General features: G+C 48.0%; 1 protein-coding gene across 2 annotated transcripts in view; it reads right to left on the bottom strand.

Moving 5' to 3' along the window:
• robo2 (roundabout, axon guidance receptor, homolog 2 (Drosophila)) overlaps positions 1 to 22,500 on the bottom strand; it is a 682,751-nt gene that overhangs the window by 153,249 nt on the left and 507,002 nt on the right. The gene's annotated exons all lie outside the window — the stretch shown is intronic.

Here is a 22,500-nt window from a genome sequence, read left to right as displayed (position 1 = left end):
CACACACACACTGACCATGGGCGGTCTGGCAAACAATGTTCCCCGCTATCTAATCCCTCTCAGGTAGCCCTTTCGTCACACAGTTCCCCTCTCAGCCTGTGTAGTGTTCTGTCATACACACAGAACAGGCCTGCTCATTATCAACCACACAATGGCTGCACATGTTAACAGTTGACAACACACCTCAACCCCCATTAGTTACTAGAGACTACACCAGTATCAGTGTCTTCTACACTGAGGAACACCTTACTAATATTGAGTTGCACCTCCACCCCCTTTTCACCCTCTTTTTCCCTCAGACCAGCCTCAATTCATTAGGGCATGGACTCTACAAGGCGTTGAAAGCATTCCACAGGGATTCTGGCCCATGTTGACTCCAATGCTTCCCACAGTTGTGTCAAGTTGATTGGATGTTCATCGGGTGGTGGACCATTCTTGATACACAAGGGAATCTGTTGAGCATGAAAAACCCAGCAGCGTTGCAGTTCTTGACACAAACCAGTACAGCTGGCCCCTACTACCATACCCCATTCAAAGGCACTTCAATATTTTGTGTTGCCCATTCACAGTCTAAATGACACACATTCACAATCCATGTTTCAATCTCAAGGCTTAAAAATCCTTCTTTAACCTGTCTTCTCCCCTTCTACACTAATTGAGGTTGATTTAACAAATGACATCAATAAGGGATCATAGTTTCACCTGGATTCACCTGGTCAGTCTATGTCATGGAAAGATCAAGGTTTTGTATACATAGTGTATATTAGCAAATGTCATTGTGCTCTGCAGTGTTACAGAAAACACTGAACCACTTCACAGATATAAAGAGCTGCTTCACAGAGAAAAGATTACCTTAAAAGCTCAGGCTGCTTGTTAAAGCCACAAACTTGTGATCATTCTAGAACATGCTGGGCGCACTCAAGCTGACATTTTCCTACTTAACCCAAACCAAATCCACAGAATTCCAAATGAGGAATTCCGTCATGTCGGGCGGTGATTCCAGCCTGTATCTGGGGACATGTGTGATGGATAAAAGAAGGGGATGTTTGAGGAGAGTTAAATTAAGGGCAGCACCACAGGTTCTTGTGCAAATTCCCTGTGGTGCTTGCCTGCACACACACACACACACACACACACACACACACACACACACACACACACACACACACACACACACACACACACACACACACACACACACACACACACACACACACACACACACACACACACACACACACACACACACACACACACACACACACACACACACACACACAGGGAGAAGCGGTTGGATTAGAGTGGTATAATAGGTCCCAGTGCGCCCCTCTCCTCTCCTCTCCTCTCCTCTCCTCTCCTCTGCTCTCCTCTGCTCTCTGCTCTCCTCTGCTCTCCTCTGCTCTCCTCTGTTCTCCTCTCTTCTCTTCTCTTCTCTTCTCTTCTCTTCTCTTCTCTTCTCTTCTCCTCTCCTCTCCTCTCCTCTCCTCTCCTCTCCTCTCCCTCTCTCCTCTGCTCTCCTCTGCTCTCCTCTCCTCTGCTCTCCTCTCCTCTACAAGGCCCACTAGGTCTGTTTATTTTTTTATTTAGGAAGGGGGAGGGAGGCAATAGGGGGGAGGGAAAAAGCTTTCAACTCAATTTTCCAGGGGATGGAAACAGGGTACATAGGGGGACTTTTGTGTGACACGAATTCAAATGAAATCCTCTCAGACTGAGAGGAGAGAGTACACAAAGATAGCTCCTCTCTCTGGTTGGAGGGAGTGAGGGAGAGGGAGGGAGCAAGGGAGACGGATTGAGAGAGAGATGGATTGTGAGAGAGGTATAGAGCAGTGGCTACGGTGGGGGTCCCTCCTATTGTTGGTCCAGCTAGGATGCAGCACTTTGTACTCATGAGCTGCTGTAATTAGCCAGCCCCAGACAGACAGACAGACAGACAGACAGACAGACAGACAGACAGACAGACAGACAGACAGACAGACAGACAGACAGACAGACAGACAGACAGACAGACAGACAGACAGACAGACAGACAGACAGACAGACAGACAGACAGACAGACAGACAGACAGACAGACAGACAGACAGACAGACAGACAGACAGACAGACAGACAGAGATGCAGAGACAGAGAGAGACAGACAGACAGACAGACAGACAGACAGACAGACAGACAGACAGACAGACAGACAGACAGACAGACAGACAGACAGACAGACAGACAGACAGACAGACAGACAGACAGACAGACAGACAGGGTGGAGTCTGGAGCCTCAGCCTGCCTGGTTCCTCTGTTTCCATCACAAACAGAGACCTGTTTGAATGTGGCGGCCAAGTGTTTTTTGTCCAGACATTGAAACAAGATCTATTAGACAAAGTGTATGTTATATTATGTGTGTGTGTTTGTACACATGTTTTACAGTATCGCAGAAGCTACCAAGCCCCTCCCCTATACAAACAAACCAACACACCTCTGCAAACAGACACACTTTCAAACACAGAGCTCCCAACAGCTACACACATTCAAACAGACACACTTCCAAACACTGAGCTCCCAACAGCTACACACATTCACACAGATGATGTGTATTCAGGTGAGAGGATTATGTTCAGTGTGTTGGTTCTGGGTTCTGTAATAACAACACAATGCCTTGAACAGATGCATGTACAAGAAACGAGCAGGGAAAACACACCCACATTCAAATCCTGACCTTCAATCCTGATTGGATACAACTGAAGAAAGTCCAAAGCATCTTTCTAGTATTTCTGCTTACATGAAGATTACCACTGACCATCTGCATTTGCGCCATTACTGAATAGCAGTACATTTCTTGGATGTGTGTGCAGTTTGTGAAAGTGTGTGGCTTTTGTGTGTATTTGCTGTGTGTGTGTGTGTGTGTGTGTGTGTGTGTGTGTGTGTGTGTGTGTGTGTGTGTGTGTGTGTGTGTGTGTGTGTGTGTGTGTGTGTGTGTGTGTGTGTGTGTGTGTGTGTGTGTGTGTGTGTGTGTGTGTGTGTGTGTGTGTGTGTGTGTGTGTGTGTGTGTGTGTGTGGTATGATCTGTGCATATACAGGTTCTGAACTCTTGCTCTAACTCCAGGGCTTACGGGCACGGAGGCCCATATCGCCGGGCAGATGTCAGACGTAATTGCATTTCTATCCCCCTGATAACCCCAGCTCTTACCCCTCCAAAAACACCTCACCTCCCATGGAGGTATAAGGCCCAAATTCCTGCCAGTGTCCTTACTGGTGATTAATATTACATATGTATATATGCATACCCTTCTGCCTGTGAAGGCTACATCTGTCAGACAGGCTGCAGGCGATACAAACACATATCAGAAAAATAGGAATCCGCCCTCAGCAGACAAATATATTTATTTCTCCAACTACCTAAGGAGGCAGCAGGAGAGGGGTGGGGTGGAGGGAGGCAGCAGGAGAGGGGTGGGGTGGAGGGTAGCAGCAGGAGAGGGGTGGAGTGGAGGGTAGCAGCAGGAGAGGGGTGGGGTGGAGGGAGGCAGCAGGAGAGGGGTGGGGTGGAGGGTAGCAGCAGGAGAGGGGTGGAGTGGAGGGAGGCAGCAGGAGAGGGGTGGGGTGGAGGGTAGCAGCAGGAGAGGGGTGGAGTGGAGGGAGGCAGCAGGAGAGGGGTGGAGTGGAGGGAGGCAGCAGGAGAGGGGTGGAGTGGAGGGAGGCAGCAGGAGAGGGGTGGAGTGGAGGGAGGCAGCAGGAGAGGGGTGGAGTGGAGGGAGGCAGCAGGAGAGGGGTGGGGTGGAGGGAGGCAGCAGGAGAGGGGTGGAGTGGAGGGAGGCAGCAGGAGAGGGGTGGGGTGGAGGGAGGCAGCAGGAGAGGGGTGGGGTGGAGGGAGGCAGCAGGAGAGGGGTGGGGTGGAGGGAGGCAGCAGGAGAGGGGTGGAGTGGAGGGAGGCAGCAGGAGAGGGGTGGAGTGGAGGGAGGCAGCAGGAGAGGGGTGGAGTGGAGGGAGGCAGCAGGAGAGGGGTGGGGTGGAGGGAGGCAGCAGGAGAGGGGTGGGGTGGAGGGTAGCAGCAGGAGAGGGGTGGGGTGGAGGGTAGCAGCAGGAGAGGGGTGGAGTGGAGGGAGGCAGCAGGAGAGGGGTGGAGTGGAGGGAGGCAGCAGGAGAGGGGTGGAGTGGAGGGAGGCAGCAGGAGAGGGGTGGAGTGGAGGGAGGCAGCAGGAGAGGGGTGGAGTGGAGGGAGGCAGCAGGAGAGGGGTGGAGTGGAGGGAGGCAGCAGGAGAGGGGTGGGGTGGAGGGTAGCAGCAGGAGAGGGGTGGGGTGGAGGGTAGCAGCAGGAGAGGGGTGGAGTGGAGGGAGGCAGCAGGAGAGGGGTGGGGTGGAGGGTAGCAGCAGGAGAGGGGTGGGGTGGAGGGAGGCAGCAGGAGAGGGGTGGGGTGGAGGGAGGCAGCAGGAGAGGGGTGGGGTGGAGGGTAGCAGCAGGAGAGGGGTGGGGTGGAGGGTAGCAGCAGGAGAGGGGTGGGGTGGAGGGAGGCAGCAGGAGAGGGGTGGGGTGGAGGGAGGCAGCAGGAGAGGGGTGGGGTGGAGGGTAGCAGCAGGAGAGGGGTGGGGTGGAGGGAGGCAGCAGGAGAGGGGTGGAGTGGAGGGAGGCAGCAGGAGAGGGGTGGGGTGGAGGGTAGCAGCAGGAGAGGGGTGGGGTGGAGGGAGGCAGCAGGAGAGGGGTGGGGTGGAGGGAGGCAGCAGGAGAGGGGTGGGGTGGAGGGTAGCAGCAGGAGAGGGGTGGGGTGGAGGGTAGCAGCAGGAGAGGGGTGGGGTGGAGGGAGGCAGCAGGAGAGGGGTGGAGTGGAGGGAGGCAGCAGGAGAGGGGTGGGGTGGAGGGTAGCAGCAGGAGAGGGGTGGGGTGGAGGGAGGCAGCAGGAGAGGGGTGGGGTGGAGGGAGGCAGCAGGAGAGGGGTGGAGTGGAGGGAGGCAGCAGGAGAGGGGTGGGGTGGAGGGAGGCAGCAGGAGAGGGGTGGAGTGGAGGGTAGCAGCAGGAGAGGGGTGGGGTGGAGGGAGGCAGCAGGAGAGGGGTGGGTGGAGGGAGGCAGCAGAAGGGGGTAAAGCACAGTAAATAGGCAGCTCTGCACCTGGCGCAGCGGCAACTTTCAAACTTAAAGGGGAAAGAGTCAAGTTGCAACTTGCATGGTGGAACAGCGACTGAGTGGGGAAAAGAGACTGTGGAACAGTGGTGGAGTGGGAAGGGCAGACTGTGGAACTATTAGTCTACATGCTGCCCTAGTCCACCTCTAGTAACTGTGTTCTCACTCCTAGTCCACCTCTAGTAACTGTGTTCTCACTCCTAGTCCACCTCTAGTAACTGTGTTCTCACTCCTAGTCCATCTCTAGTAACTGTGTTCCCACTCCTATTCCACCTCGAGTAACTGTGTTCTCATTCCTAGTCCACCTCTAGTAACTGTGTTCTCACTCCTAGTCCACCTCTAGTAACTCTGTGTTCTCACTGCTAGTCTACCTCTAGTAACTGTGTTCTCACTCCTAGTCCACCTCTAGTAACTCTGTGTTCTCACTCCTAGTCCACCTCTAGTAACTGTGTTCTCACTCCTAGTCCACCTCGAGTAACTGTGTTCTCACTGCTAGTCTACCTCTAGTAACTCTGTGTTCTCACTCCTAGTCCACCTCTAGTAACTGTCTTCTCACTCCTAGTCCACCTCTAGTAACTCTGTGTTCTCACTGCTAGTCTACCTCTAGTAACTGTGTTCTCACTCCTAGTCCACCTCTAGTAACTCTGTGTTCTCACTCCTAGTCCACCTCTAGTAACTGTGTTCTCACTCCTAGTCCACCTCTAGTAACTGTGTTCTCACTCCTATTCCACCTCGAGTAACTGTGTTCTCACTCCTAGACCACCTCTAGTAACTGTGTTCTCACTCCTAGTCCACCTCTAGTAACTGTGTTCCCACTCCTATTCCACCTCTAGTAACTCTGTGTTCTCACTCCTAGTCTACGTCTAGTAACTCTGTGTTCTCACTGCTAGTCTACCTCTAGTAACTCTGTGTTCTCACTCCTAGTCCACCTCTAGTAACTGTGTTCTCACTCCTAGTCCACCTCGAGTAACTGTGTTCTCACTCCTAGTCCACCTCTAGTAACTGTGTTCTCACTCCTAGTCCACCTCTAGTAACTGTGTTCCCACTCCTATTCCACCTCTAGTAACTCTGTGTTCTCACTCCTAGTCTACGTCTAGTAACTCTGTGTTCTCACTGCTAGTCTACCTCTAGTAACTCTGTGTTCTCACTCCTAGTCCACCTCTAGTAACTGTGTTCTCACTCCTAGTCCACCTCGAGTAACTGTGTTCTCACTCCTAGTCCACCTCTAGTAACTGTGTTCTCACTCCTAGTCCACCTCTAGTAACTGTGTTCCCACTCCTATTCCACCTCTAGTAACTCTGTGTTCTCACTCCTAGTCTACGTCTAGTAACTCTGTGTTCTCACTGCTAGTCTACCTCTAGTAACTCTGTGTTCTCACTCCTAGTCCACCTCTAGTAACTGTGTTCTCACTCCTAGTCCACCTCGAGTAACTGTGTTCTCACTCCTAGTCCACCTCTAGTAACTGTGTTCTCACTCCTAGTCCACCTCTAGTAACTGTGTTCCCACTCCTATTCCACCTCTAGTAACTCTGTGTTCTCACTCCTAGTCTACATCTAGTAACTCTGTGTTCTCACTCCTAGTCCACCTCTAGTAACTGTGTTCTCACTCCTAGTCCACCTCGAGTAACTGTGTTCTCACTCCTAGTCCACCTCTAGTAACTGTGTTCTCACTCCTAGTCCACCTCTAGTAACTGTGTTCCCACTCCTATTCCACCTCTAGTAACTCTGTGTTCTCACTCCTAGTCTACGTCTAGTAACTCTGTGTTCTCACTGCTAGTCTACCTCTAGTAACTCTGTGTTCTCACTCCTAGTCCACCTCTAGTAACTGTGTTCTCACTCCTAGTCCACCTCGAGTAACTGTGTTCTCACTCCTAGTCCACCTCTAGTAACTGTGTTCTCACTCCTAGTCCACCTCTAGTAACTGTGTTCCCACTCCTATTCCACCTCTAGTAACTCTGTGTTCTCACTCCTAGTCTACATCTAGTAACTCTGTGTTCTCACTCCTAGTCTACCTCTAGTAACTCTGTGTTCTCACTCCTAGTCTATGTCTAGTAACTCTGTATTCTCACTCTCACCCATACAGAAGACTCAGCAAATATCCAGCAACACTACAACCTACTGTATCATAATTACAGAGTGGTGAGGGGACAGACACAGAGATGGGTGTAGAGGCAGATTCTGTGCCCCCTTTCCTACAAGCCAGAATATTAGTCACTGGAGGATGACACAAGATGTCTTGCAATATGAGTGGGGATCCTTGACTGGGCCATCCAGCAACACTACAACCTACTGCAGCATAATTACAGAGTGGTGGGTGGAGACAGACACATAGATGGGTGTAGAGGCAAGATGAGTGGGGAGCCTTGACTGGGCCATCCAGCAAGCATACTGTGTTTGACGCTGTTTCACAAAGACTGTGCACTCCGGCTCTCTGTCACAATGCTACAGGTTGGTGTCTAAACCTCCTACCTCCTGTTTTATATGACGACACTACCATGAGACAGGCATGCACACATAGACATACACAAACACACATTCATGGAGACAAATGAACACAACACAGATAGACACACACAGACACACAGACACACAAACACTCACACAAGCATAAACACACACACAAGCACACACACAGACACACAGACACACAAACACTCACACAAGCATAAACACACTCACATACTCACACACTCACACAAGCATAAACACACTCACACACTCACACACTCACACACACAGACACACACTCACACACTCACACACTCACACACACAGACACACACTCACACACTCACACACTCACACAAGCATGAACACACTCACACACTCACACAAGCATAAACACACTCACACACTCACACACTCACACACACAGACACACACTCACACACTCACACAAGCATAAACACACTCACACACTCACACACTCACACACTCACACACACAGACACACACTCACACACTCACACACTCACACACTCACACACACAGACACACACTCACACACTCACACAAGCATAAACACACACACAAGCACACACACAGACACACAGACACACAAACACTCACACAAGCATAAACACGCTCACACACTCACACACTCACACACAAACTCACACAAGCATAAACACACTCACACACTCACACACACAGACACACACTCACACAAGCATAAACACACTCACACACTCACACACTCACACACTCACACACTCACACACTCACACACACAGACACACAGACACACACTCACACACTCACACAAGCATAAACACACTCACACACTCACACACTCACACACTCACACACTCACACACTCACACACACAGACACACACTCACACACTCACACACTCACACAAGCATGGACACACTCACACACTCACACAAGCATAAACACACTCACACACTCACACACTCACACACTCACACACACAGACACGCACTCACACACTCACACAAGCATAAACACACTCACACACTCACACACTCACACACACAGACACACACTCACACACACAGACACACACTCACACACTCACACACTCACACAAGCATGAACACACTCACACACACACACACAAGCATAAACACACTCACACACTCACACACTCACACACTCACACACTCACACACACAGACACACACTCACACACTCACACAAGCATAAACACACTCACACACTCACACACTCACACACACAGACATACACTCACACACTCACACACTCACACACAGACACACACTCACACACTCACACACTCACACACTCACACACACAGACACACACTCACACACTCACACAAGCATAAACACACTCACACACTCACACACTCACACACTCACACATTCACACACACAGACACACACAGACACACACTCACACACTCACACACTCACACACTCACACACTCACACAGACACACACACACTCACACACTCACACACTGAACTGTACACATCCTCTGTTAAAGCCACAGGGGATCCATCTGAATTACTCATGTAAAGGTTTATTTGTTATTACATTTCTTTTCTATCCAATGCAGCAAAGGGCTCCCTCTCCCTGCATACATTTCCAGACAGGTCAGGGCTGAGAAACACACAGGGATTACAGCACTGCTGTTCAGACCTGGAGCCATTCCACTCTACAGCACCACCATCCAGCCCCACCACCTCCTATTCACACACTGATAGGAAAAAACACTGCGCACATACTGTTCCTGAAGTGTATTTTAATAGCTCGCTCCGAGCTATGATAGCAGCATTTCATTCAGTGCTTTGGAAGAAGTGCTTTTTCTGCTCTATTACAATGCCACCATGTGCCTTTAGACAAGAGAGGCAATATATCTGTCACTTTACACTAAAAATACTAGAGCTATCTGTGGAGTCATATTAGTGTTTTGTATTACTGGCTGTAGACGCTGAAGGCTGCAGTGTAATGTTGTGCAGTGTGGTATAGAGAAAGGGCCTCTATTGGTCTCAGTGGCAGATTTCTGTCTGTCTCCAGACAGCTCATTGGGCCAGCTGGTCAGTGGTAACCTCTGCTCCCCATCCAGATGCAGAAATTACCCCCTCATATCCCTCTATGGGGTCAGAGGTCAGCACAGAGAAACAGTTGCACATATCTGTCCGGTCTGTCTGGCGACCGGTCTCCTCCTCCACCCCCCCACCCCACCCCCCTCCTCGCTACTCCCCCTATGGATATTCTCCCCCCACACTCCCTCGACGTTTGCTTAGCTTACCTGCTGCTCTCCTTAGTGACAGCCTCCCCCACTGACTTTTACTCTGCCCCACCTCAGCGACATGCATCACTGTTACAGTTGTTAACATGTACATTACTATTTCTGTTTGTATTATTATTTGTATTGTTTTAATTTCACTTGGTTCCCACACCCTCAACAGTCTTTACACAGCTGCTCCCCCATATGCAACAGTCTTTACTCTGACTGCTGCTCCCCCATATGGTGATTCCCCCTCAACAGTCTTTACTCTGACTGCTGCTCCCCCATATGCTGATTCCCCCTCAACAGTCTTTACTCTGACTGCTGCTCCCCCATATGCTGATTCCCCCTCAACAGTCTTTACTCTGACAGCTGCTCCCCCATATGGTGATTCCCCCCCAACAGTCTTTACTCTGACAGCTGCTCCCTCATATGGTGATTCCCCCTCAACAGTCTTTACTCTGACTGCTGCTCCCCCATATGGTGATTCCCCCTCAACAGTCTGTACTCTGACAGCTGCTCCCCCATATGCTGATTCCCCCTAACAGTCTTTACTCTGACTGCTGCTCCCCCATATGGTGATTCCCCCAACAGTCTTTACTCTGACAGCTGCTCCCCCATATGGTGATTCCCCCTCAACAGTCTTTACTCTGACTGCTGCTCCCCCATATGGTGATTCCCCCCAACACCCCAACCGTCTTTACTCTGACTGCTGCTCCCCCATATGGTGATTCCCCCCAACCCCCAACAGTCTTTACTCTGACTGCTGCCCCCTATATGGTGATTCCCCCCAACAGTCTTTACTCTGAATGCTGCTCCCCCATATGGTGATTCCCCCCCAACAGTCTTTACTCTGACTGCTGCTCCCCCATATGGTGACTATTAAACACTGTTCATGTGACTATTAAACACTGTGAATGTGACTATTAAACACTGTGAATGTGACTATTAAACACTGTGTATGTGACTATTAAACACTGTGAATGTGACTATTAAACACTGTGAATGTGACTATTAAACACTGTGTATGTGACTATTAAACACTGTGAATGTGACTATTAAACACTGTGAATGTGACTATTAAACACTGTGAATGTGTCTATTTAACACTGTGAATGTGACTATTAAACACTGTGTATGTGACTATTAAACACTGTGAATGTGACTATTAAACACTGTGTATGTGACTATTAAACACTGTGAATGTGACTATTAAACACTGTGAATGTGTCTATTAAACACTGTGAATGTGTCTATTAAACACTGTGAATGTGTCTATTAAACACTGTGAATGTGTCTATTTAACACTGTGAATGTGTCTATTTAACACTGTGAATGTGACTATTAAACACTGTGAATGTGTCTGTTTAACACTGTGAATGTGTCTATTTAACACTGTGAATGTGACTATTAAACACTGTGAATGTGTCTGTTTAACACTGTGAATGTGTCTATTAAACACTTTGAATGTGTCTATTAAACACTGTGAATGTGTCTATTTAACACTGTGAATGTGTCTATTTAACACTGTGAATGTGACTATTAAACACTGTGAATGTGTCTGTTTAACACTGTGAATGTGTCTATTTAACACTGTGAATGTGACTATTAAACACTGTGAATGTGACTATTAAACACTGTGTATGTGACTATTAAACACTGTGAATGTGACTATTAAACACTGTGAATGTGACTATTAAACACTGTGAATGTGTCTATTTAACACTGTGAATGTGACTATTAAACACTGTGAATGTGACTATTAAACACTGTGTATGTGACTATTAAACACTGTGAATATGACTATTAAACACTGTGTATGTGACTATTAAACACTGTGAATGTGACTATTAAACACTGTGAATGTGTCTATTAAACACTGTGAATGTGTCTATTAAACACTGTGAATGTGTCTATTTAACACTGTGAATGTGTCTATTTAACACTGTGAATGTGACTATTAAACACTGTGAATGTGTCTGTTTAACACTGTGAATGTGTCTATTTAACACTGTGAATGTGACTATTAAACACTGTGAATGTGTCTGTTTAACACTGTGAATGTGTCTATTAAACACTTTGAATGTGTCTATTAAACACTGTGAATGTGTCTATTTAACACTGTGAATGTGTCTATTTAACACTGTGAATGTGACTATTAAACACTGTGAATGTGTCTGTTTAACACTGTGAATGTGTCTATTTAACACTGTGAATGTGACTATTAAACACTGTGAATGTGTCTGTTTAACACTGTGAATGTGTCTGTTTAACACTGTGAATGTGTCTATTTAACACTGTGAATGTGTCTATTAAACACTGTGAATGTGTCTATTAAACACTGTGAATGTGTCTATTAAACACTGTGAATGTGTCTATTTAACACTGTGAATGTGTCTATTTAACACTGTGAATGTGACTATTAAACACTGTGAATGTGTCTATTAAACACTGTGAATGTGTCTATTAAACACTGTGAATGTGTCTATTTAACACTGTGAATGTGTCTATTAAACACTGTGAATGTGTCTATTTAACACTGTGAATGTGTCTATTAAACACTGTGAATGTGTCTATTTAACACTGTGAATGTGACTATTAAACACTGTTCATGTGACTATTTAACACTGTGAATGTGTCTATTAAACACTGTGAATGTGTCTATTTAACACTGTGAATGTGACTATTAAACACTGTGAATGTGTCTATTTAACACTGTGAATGTGACTATTAAACACTGTGAATGTGTCTGTTTAACACTGTGAATGTGTCTATTTAACACTGTGAATGTGTCTATTAAACACTGTGAATGTGTCTATTAAACACTGTGAATGTGTATATTAAACACTGTGAATGTGTCTGTTTAACACTGTGAATGTGTCTGTTTAACACTGTGAATGTGTCTGTTTAACACTGTGAATGTGTCTATTTAACACTGTGCATGTGTCTATTAAACACTGTGAATGTGTCTATTAAACACTGTGAATGTGTCTATTAAACACTGTGAATGTGTCTATTTAACACTGTGAATGTGTCTATTTAACACTGTGAATGTGACTATTAAACACTGTGAATGTGTCTATTAAACACTGTGAATGTGTCTATTAAACACTGTGAATGTGTCTATTTAACACTGTGAATGTGTCTATTACACACTGTGAATGTGTCTATTTAACACTGTGAATGTGTCTATTAAACACTGTGAATGTGTCTATTTAACACTGTGAATGTGACTATTAAACACTGTTCATGTGACTATTTAACACTGTGAATGTGTCTATTAAACACTGTGAATGTGTCTATTTAACACTGTGAATGTGTCTATTTAACAGTGTATGTGACTATTTAACACTGTGAATGTGACTATTAAACAGTGTATGTGTCTATTAAACACTGTGAATGTGACTATTAAACACCGTGAATGTGTCTGTTTAACACTGTGAATGTGACTATTAAACACTGTGAATGTGACTATTAAACACTGTGAATGTGTCTGTTTAACACTGTGAATGTGTCTATTTAACATTGTGAATGTGACTATTAAACACTGTGAATGTGTCTGTTTAACACTGTGAATGTGACTATTAAACACTGTGAATGTGTCTGTTTAACACTGTGAATGTGTCTATTTAACACTGTGAATGTGACTATTAAACACTGTGAATGTGTCTATTTAACACTGTGAATGTGACTATTAAACACTGTGAATGTGTCTGTTTAACACTGTGAATGTGTCTATTTAACACTGTGAATGTGACTATTAAACACTGTGAATGTGTCTGTTTAACACTGTGAATGTGACTATTAAACACTGTGAATGTGACTATTAAACACCGTGAATGTGTCTGTTTAACACTGTGAATGGGTCTATTTAACACTGTGAATATGTCACATTCTCTCTCTACCATCCTTCTCTACCTGTTTCTATGGTCTACCTATGTAGATGGATGCAGCTCATCCTATCATATAATTCACCCCATGTCCTCCTATCTGCAAATGACCAGCCAGGGTGTCCTAAATAAACCTGTCAGCCCACCAGATAAGATGCAGGAAATATGGAAATCATATCATATGGAGTGGTGTGATATGGTGCTGGGGGAAAACAGGTTGTGATATGACAATGATATGTACCTATTTTAACAGGGTTATAGCCAGGGACGATATGTACATATTTTAATAGGGTTATAAACAGGGATGGAGAGAGAGAGAAAGGTAAGTGTGGTGAAAGGTGAAACAAAGAGAGGGAGGGTAGAGGAGGAGGAGGTTAGAGGAGGAGGCGGATGGGAGGATGAGGAGGGAACAGGATGACAAGGGGAAACGAGGAGGAGGAGGAGGATGGAGGAGTAGGAGGTTAGAGGAGGAGGAGGGTAGAGGAGGAGGAGGGTAGAGGAGGAAGAGGGTAGAGGAGGAGGTTAGAGGAGGAGGCAGATGGGAGGATGAGGAGGGAACAGGATGACAAGGGGAACCGAGGAGGAGGAGGAGGATGGAGGAGTAGGAGGTTAGAGGAGGAGGAGGGTAGAGGAGGAGGAGGGTAGAGGAGGAAGAGGGTAGAGGGTAGAGGAGGAAGAGGGTAGAGGAGGAAATGGGTAGAGGAGGAAGAGGGTAGCGGGTGGAGGAGGAGGGTAGAAGAGGAATAGCATAGAGGTTAGAGGAGGAAGAGGGTAGAGGTTAGAGGAGGAAGAGAGTAGAGGGTAGAGGAGGAAGAGTGTTGAGGTTAGAGGAGGAAGAGGGTAGAGGAGGGAGAGGGTAGAGGGTAGAGGTTAGAGGAGGAAGAGCGTAGAGGAGGAGGGTAGAGGAGGAGGGTAGAGGAGGAGGAAGAGGGTAGAGGAGGAGGGTAGAGGAGGAGGATAGAGGGTAGAGGTGGAAGAGGGTAGAGGTTCGAGGAGGAAGAGGGTAGAGGAGGAGGGTAGAGGGTAGAGGTGGAAGAGTGTAGAGGTTAGAGGAGGAAGAGGGTAGAGGAGGAGGGTAGAGGGTAGAGGAGGAAGAGGGTAGATGGTAGAGCAGGCAGAGGGTAGAGGAAGAGGAGGGTAAAGGTTAGAGGAGGAAGAGGGTAGAGGAGGAAGAGGGTAGAGGGAAGAGGGTATTAGAGGAAGAGTGTAGAGGGTTAGAGGAGGAAGAGATAAAGGTTAGAGGAGGAAGAGGGTAGAGGAGGAGGAGGGTAAAGGTTAGAGGAGGAAGAGGTAAAGGTTAGAGGAGGAAGAGGGTAGAGGAGGAGGATGGTAAAGGTTAGAGGAGGAAGAGGGTAGAGGGTAGAGGAGGAAGAGGGTAGAGAAGGAAGAGGGTAGAGGGTAGAGGAGGAAGAGGGTAGAGGAGGAAGAGGGTAGAGGGTAGAGGAGGAAGTGGGTAGAGAAGGAAGAGGGTAGAGAAGGAAGAGGGTAGAGGGTAGAGGAGGAAGACGGTAGAAAAGAAAGAGGGTAGAGGGTAGAGGAGGAAGTGGGTAGAGAAGGAAGAGGGTAGAGAAGGAAGAGGGTAGAGGGTAGAGGAGGAAGACGGTAGAGAAGGAAGAGGGTAGAGGGTAGAGGAGGACGAGGGTAGAGGAGGAAGAGGGTAGAGAAGGAAGAGGGTAGAGGGTAGAGGAGGGAGAGGGTCAAGAGGAAGAGGGTAGAGGGTAGAGGAGGAAGAGGGTAGAGAAGGAAGAGGGTAGAGGGTAGAGGAGGGAGAGGGTCGAGGAGGAAGAGGGTAGAGGGTAGAGGAGGGAGAGGGTAGAGGGTAGAGGGTAGAGGAGGGAGAGGGTAGAGGTTCGAGGAGGAAGAGGGTAGAGGAGGAGGGTAGAGGGTAGAGGTGGAAGAGTGTAGAGGTTAGAGGAGGAAGAGGGTAGAGGGTAGAGGAGGAAGTGGGTAGAGAAGGAAGAGGGTAGGGAAGGAAGAGGGTAGAGGGTAGAGGAGGAAGACGGTAGAAAAGAAAGAGGGTAGAGGGTAGAGGAGGAAGTGGGTAGAGAAGGAAGAGGGTAGAGAAGGAAGAGGGTAGAGGGTAGAGGAGGAAGACGGTAGAGAAGGAAGAGGGTAGAGGGTAGAGGAGGACGAGGGTAGAGGAGGAAGAGGGTAGAGAAGGAAGAGGGTAGAGGGTAGAGGAGGGAGAGGGTCAAGGAGGAAGAGGGTAGAGGGTAGAGGAGGAAGAGGGTAGAGAAGGAAGAGGGTAGAGGGTAGAGGAGGGAGAGGGTCGAGGAGGAAGAGGGTAGAGGGTAGAGGAGGGAGAGGGTAGAGGGTAGAGGGTAGAGGAGGGAGAGGGTAGAGGTTCGAGGAGGAAGAGGGTAGAGGAGGAGGGTAGAGGGTAGAGGTGGAAGAGTGTAGAGGTTAGAGGAGGAAGAGGGTAGAGGAGGAGGGTAGAGGGTAGAGGTGGAAGAGTGTAGAGGGTAGAGGAGGAAGAGGGTAGATGGTAGAGCAGGCAGAGGGTAGAGGAAGAGGAGGGTAAAGGTTAGAGGAGGCAGAGGGTAGAGGAGGAAGAGTGTAGAGGGTTAGAGGAGGAAGAGATAAAGGTTAGAGGAGGAAGAGGGTAGAGGAGGAGGGTAGAGGAGGAGGGTAGAGGATGAGGAAGAGGGTAGAGGAGGAGGGTAGAGGAGGAGGATAGAGGGTAGAGGTGGAAGAGGGTAGAGGTTCGAGGAGGAAGAGGGTAGAGGAGGAGGGTAGAGGGTAGAGGTGGAAGAGTGTAGAGGTTAGAGGAGGAAGAGGGTAGAGGAGGACGAGGGTAGAGAGTAGAGGAGGAAGAGGGTAGAGAAGGAAGAGGGTAGAGGGTAGAGGAGGAAGAGGGTAGAGAAGGAAGAGGGTAGAGGGTAGAGGAGGGAGAGGGTCGAGGAGGAAGAGGGTAGAGGAGGAAGAGGGTAGAGGGTAGAGGAGGGAGAGGGTAGAGGGTAGAGGGTAGAGGAGGGAGAGGGTAGAGGGTAGAGGAGGAGAAGACAACACAACAAGAGATGATGAGAGGAGGAACATGGCAGAAGGTCAAACATTAGAGAGAGAGGAGACAGAGGGTGTCAATTAACTAGTGGAGTGGGGAGGTGGCACATTCCATCACACTCTGCCCCAAGCTGTGTGGGTGTCCCTGCCTCTGTACACAGGGCCTAAACAAACACTCATTAACACAGTCCTCCTTCAAAGATCGTTTTTCACCCAGCAGTCCTAATTTGGCTTAATGAGGCCCCCGCTGGCCAGCACCGTAATGGCAGAAGACAGAAAGTACCAGGCAGGGTATTCTACTGGACGCCCATACCATGGAATACAGTGTGATGGAAAAACAATATAATTAACTATTTAATGAACCTATCCCCTCTTACCACCCCCCATCCTTCCAATGTACAATCCCCAAATTCAATTTAGGCTATTCCATGCTTTATGGTAATGTATAGCTCATTAAAATGTTAGTTAAAAACTCATTAAAATTCACTTGGAGAAGTAATGGCTTCATTACAGTAATATGCTGAAAAGCAAAGAAAAAGACAGGAAGAACAAAGAGAAGAAAGAGAGAAAGAGAAAGACAGCTTTCTAATCACTTAATTGTGACTAAAATGGAATACATTTGCATAATAAATAGTGATGAGCCGCTACATTTTTTCTCTCTTCACAGCGCTCTATAATTAACAAGCGCTACAATTAAAGATGCATTTATTTCCCCGAAATTGTATCTTTTGGTGGCCACTTCAGTTTTCAATGTGTTGCATCTGCCTCTTCTGCCTGGTTGTTTTGTAGTGTTTCTGCGGCGGGTGCCAGATGTGCAGAGCGTGCGGTAACTGGAGCTGGCTGATACAGAAGAACAATGTGCCCATGGCCCTTTCTGTCTGGCCTGATAAGGGATAGGGCTGGGTTGTGCTGATGCTCGCCTCCCGCTCAGCCCTGAATGGACACTTTAGAGCCGGAAGGAAGGAGGGGGAAAGACGCAGAGGAGGTTTCCTGCCAATTACACCACACAGACTGAAAGACAGACAGACTGACAGACTGACCGAGATGCAACCGAGTATACTGAGTGACTGAGTAGATGAATGTGTCTGGTAGGACTGGGAGAGGAGAGGAGGGGGAAAGGAAGAGGAAGAGGAAGAGGGAGAGGAGAGGAGAGGAGAGGAGAGGAGAGGAGAGGAGAGGAGAGGAGAGGAGAGGAGAGGAGAGAGGAGAGGAGAGGAGGGGGAAAGGAAGAGGAAGAGGAAGAGGGAGAGGAGAGGAGAGGAGAGGAGAGGAGAGGAGAGGAGAGGAGAGGAGAGGAGAGGAGAGGAGAGGAGAGGAGAGGAGAGGAGAGGAGAGGAGAGGAGAGGAGAGGAGAGGAGGGGGAAAGGAAGAGGAAGAGGAAGAGGGAAGAGAGGAGAGGAGAGGAGAGAGAGAGGAGAGGAGAGGAGAGGAGAGGAGAGGAGAGGAGAGAGAGAGGAGAGGAGAGGAGAGGAGAGGAGGGGGAAAGGAAGAGGAAGAGGAAGAGGGAGAGGAGAGGAGAGGAGAGGAGAGGAGAGGAGAGGAGAGGGAAAGGAAGAGGAAGAGGGAGAGGAGAGGAGAGGAGAGGAGAGGAGAGGAGAGGAGAGGAGAGGAGAGGAGAGGAGAGGAGAGGAGAGGAGAGGAGAGGAGGGGGAAAGGAAGAGGAAGAGGAAGAGGGAGAGGAGAGGAGAGGAGAGGAGAGGAGGGGGAAAGGAAGAGGAAGAGGAAGAGGGAGAGGAGAGGAGAGGAGAGGAGAGGAGAGGAGAGGAGAGAGAGAGGAGAGGAGGGGGAGAGGAGAGGAGAAGAGGAAGAGGAAAGGAAGAGGAAGAGGAGAGGGAGAGGAGAGGAGAGGAGAGGAGAGGAGAGGAGAGGAGAGGAGAGGAGAGGAGGGGGAAAGGAAGAGGAAGAGGAAGAGGAAGAGGAGAGGAGAGGAGAGGAGAGGAGAGGAGAGGAGAGGAGAGGAGAGGAGAGGAGAGGAGAGGAGAGGAGAGGAGAGGAGAGGAGAGGAGAGGAGGGGGAAAGGAAGAGGAAGAGGAAGAGGAAGAGGAGAGGAGAGTATTTTGGGCTATGCTGCCTGATGAGGAAGGATGTAGCATGGCAGGGCCAGCTGTTGGTTGATAATAAGACATGTTGAGAGGTAAACATTATGCTTTGAGTAAAAACACTTGGTAAACAGGCACTACTACTCCATGAGCAGCTGGGAAATCCTGCATGATTGAGTCTACCCGAGAAAGTGGCAACATTGATTCTCATACAGATGTATACAGATAAAACAGCTCATCATTTGAGCTGCTCAGGGCCATTAAAATCACTGTCTGACTCAGAATGTGTATTCATTTTGTTCAACGGGTTGGAGTGGCTCGACCTGAGCAGTCGATGGAAATAACATCTTTCCTAGAAATGCCACATGAAGGCGTTCTGAGATTGTGCATTGGAGGAAGCTGTGATGCCTGTTGGGGATAATAACTCATAGGGTACTGAATTTAATCGTGTCTACTTATTCTGATAGTTCAGCTGTCCAGCTTCTCTGATCAAGAGACATCCTATAGAAAGCCACTCAGATCAGACATAGTCCCGTAATCTTCAGATCAGACATAGTCCCGTAATCTACAGATCAGACATAGTCCCGTAATCTACAGATCAGACATAGTCCTGTAATCTACAGATCAGACATAGTCCCGTAATCTACAGATCAGACATAGTCCCGTAATCTACAAATCAGACATAGTCCCGTAATCTTCAGATCAGACATAGTCCCGTAATCTACAGATCAGACATAGTCCCGTAATCTACAGATCAGCCATAGTCCCGTAATCTACAGATCAGACATAGTCCCATAATCTACAGATCAGACATAGTCCTGTAATCTACAGATCAGACATAGTCCCGTAATCTACAGATCAGACATAGTCCTGTAATCTACAGATCAGACATAGTCCTGTAATCTACAGATCAGACATAGTCCTGTAATCTACAGATCAGACATAGTCCTGTAATCTACAGATCCGACATAGTCGTGTAATCTACATATTTCAGTAATGACACATTCCAAAAGAGACAAATATTTGACAATATCAGCCTTTTTCAAAACGCACACATATTGGTTCTTCATTGCAAGGGTTCAGTTGTTACTTAAACATCACAACAGCATATAGTCTGGGCATATCGGGAGATGCATTGCCCCATGGGTAATGTCCTCGGCCAAAGAGAGAGCAAGAAAGAATGGATAAAGAGAAGGAGTTTTCTCCCCTGCTCTCCATTCCTCCATTCCTTCTTTCCTTCCATCCGATTACTACCACACAGCATTCTGGTTTTTCTGTCTCAGAGCAGAGACCACATCCAGACCCATTGCTGGGACAGTCTCGGAAACCCGTTGGTCATGGGCAGCATTACTGCATTACTATTCTGTGTCTCACAGGATCTAAATGTAGCCGTGGACCCTGCTGGTCCTGGACCCTGCTGGCCCCTGGTCCTGGACCCTGCTGGCAGTCATGTCACTTTGGATCAGTGCTGCCTGACATATTGGAGAGGGAGGTTGATGCGTAGGCCCCTCATTAACTGTGTCCCTCCAGTCTGTGGTAAGGGTTAACATTAAAACAGCCAGAAGGTCAAGGACTGGGAAGGCAGAGAGATTTCAGATTCATTCACTATTGGAGTTCTCTTCATTTTTCAGTGAAAGCATTGAGCTTAAAACATGGCCACTCTTTTTGACTCTCCTCATCTCACCTCTCCTCACCCCATTCTGTTTACACCTCTGTCATGCAGTGATCACATCTCATCACTCTCCATCCCTCTATCTCTCTCACAGGTCCTGCCATAGTTAGCTGTCCTCAACAGTGTTCTCTGGTAGCCCCTCTGGTAGAAGTGATGCTAGGTGACACAGCTCCAGCTGGGCTTGACAATGACCTGCTACTGTCACAAACAACACAAAGGTACTTGCTGGACTAGTAACACTAGAATCTCAGCAATGAGGACAGTCTGGAGAAAATGATGCAGTCTTAGGCTGAATGTGTGTGCCTGCTGAGCTTGGTGGTTATCCATAGTGTCAGTTTTCTTGCCCCAGTCTATTTGTGCTGTGCTCTGGGCTAATGACATTGAGGAGGTGACCTTAGAGGGGAAAAATAATCCCCAGGATGCTGTGGCTGACTGACTGCCTGACGGACTGACTGCTGCTGCAGTGTGTCCAGATTCACAGAGAAGTGATGGATACCCTGAGAGCCCCACACACACTGTATGTACAGTGTACATGCATGTACATGCATGTACATGCACACGCACACACACACACAGACCCGTACACACACACAGGGTGTCGTCCATTCACCCTGAATGATGAGGGAGTTGGACCTCACACACACACACACACACACACACACACACACACACACACACACACACACACACACACACACACACACACACACACACACACACACACACACACACACACACACACACACACACACACACACACACACACACACACACACACACACACACACACACACACACACACACACACACATTGTAAACCTGTACATGCACATGCACACACACACACAGATACGTACACACAATTTGACTGTTCAATAGCTCTCTATCCTAGTGTGTCACTCTTATACTCCTGTACAAATGCCCCCCTCCCCTTACAGAGAGACTCCGCAAACTCGACTCCATGTAAATCTTTATATAATCTTTAATAGCGTCCTTCTATTTTCCTTAACGCCTGCCTATTTGCGGCAGTTCCTCCCTGTCTGTTTTATGGGCTGGGCCTGTAATTCAGTAATTGCATTGGCAGTAACGGCAGGCTGAGAGTCTAAGAGGCGTTGGAAGCATGTAAAATGTGTCACTCCTCGGCGGCAGCCCTCTTTTAATTAAGCTCTCTGCTGGAGATGAGCACTGTTGTCTAGCGTGCTCTGATGAGTCCTTTACACTGGGGCTACACAACACACTGCTCTGCAGAACACAGAGGGAGGGAGGGAGGTGTTTCCACCTGCTATAGATACCAACCGACTGTACTGAACCTCATCTCTGTGTCTATCACTGTCCCTGACCACTATCTCTGTGTCTATCACTATCCCTGCCCACTATCTCTGTGTCTATCACTATCCCTGCCCACTATCTCTGTGTCTATCACTATCCCTGCCCACTATATCTGTGTCTATCACTATCCCTGACCACTATCTCTGTGTCTAGCACTATCCCTGACCACTATCTCTGTGTCTAGCACTATCCCTGACCACTATATCTGTGTCTAGCACTATCCCTGACCACTATCTCGGTGTCTATCACTATCCCTGACCACTATCTCTGTGTCTAGCACTATCCCTGACCACTATCTCTGTTTCTATCACTATCCCTGACCATATCTCTGTGTCTAGCACTATCCCTGACCACTATCTCTGTTTCTATCACTATCCCTGACCACTATCTCTGTGTCTATCACTATCCCTGACCACTATCTCTGTGTCTATCACTATCCCTGACCACTATCTCTGTGTCTATCACTATCCCTGACCACTATCTCGGTGTCTATCACTATCCCTGACCACTATCTCTGTGTCTAGCACTATCCCTGACCACTATCTCTGTGTCTAGCACTATCCCTGACCACTATCTCTGTGTCTAGCACTATCCCTGACCACTATCTCTGTGTCTATCACTATCCCTGACCACTGTCTCTGTGTCTAGCACTATCCCTGACCACTATCTCTGTGTCTATCACTATCCCTGACCACTATCTCTGTGTCTATCCCTGAACAAAGCACATCAGTATTCTCTACACCATAACATCA

The sequence above is a fragment of the Oncorhynchus gorbuscha genome, linkage group LG13 (genome assembly GCF_021184085.1).
Source record: "Oncorhynchus gorbuscha isolate QuinsamMale2020 ecotype Even-year linkage group LG13, OgorEven_v1.0, whole genome shotgun sequence".
NCBI classification, from domain to species: Eukaryota; Metazoa; Chordata; class Actinopteri; order Salmoniformes; family Salmonidae; genus Oncorhynchus; species Oncorhynchus gorbuscha.
Note: the sequence above shows the minus strand (reverse complement) of the source record. Positions and strands in the feature narration are given on the sequence as shown.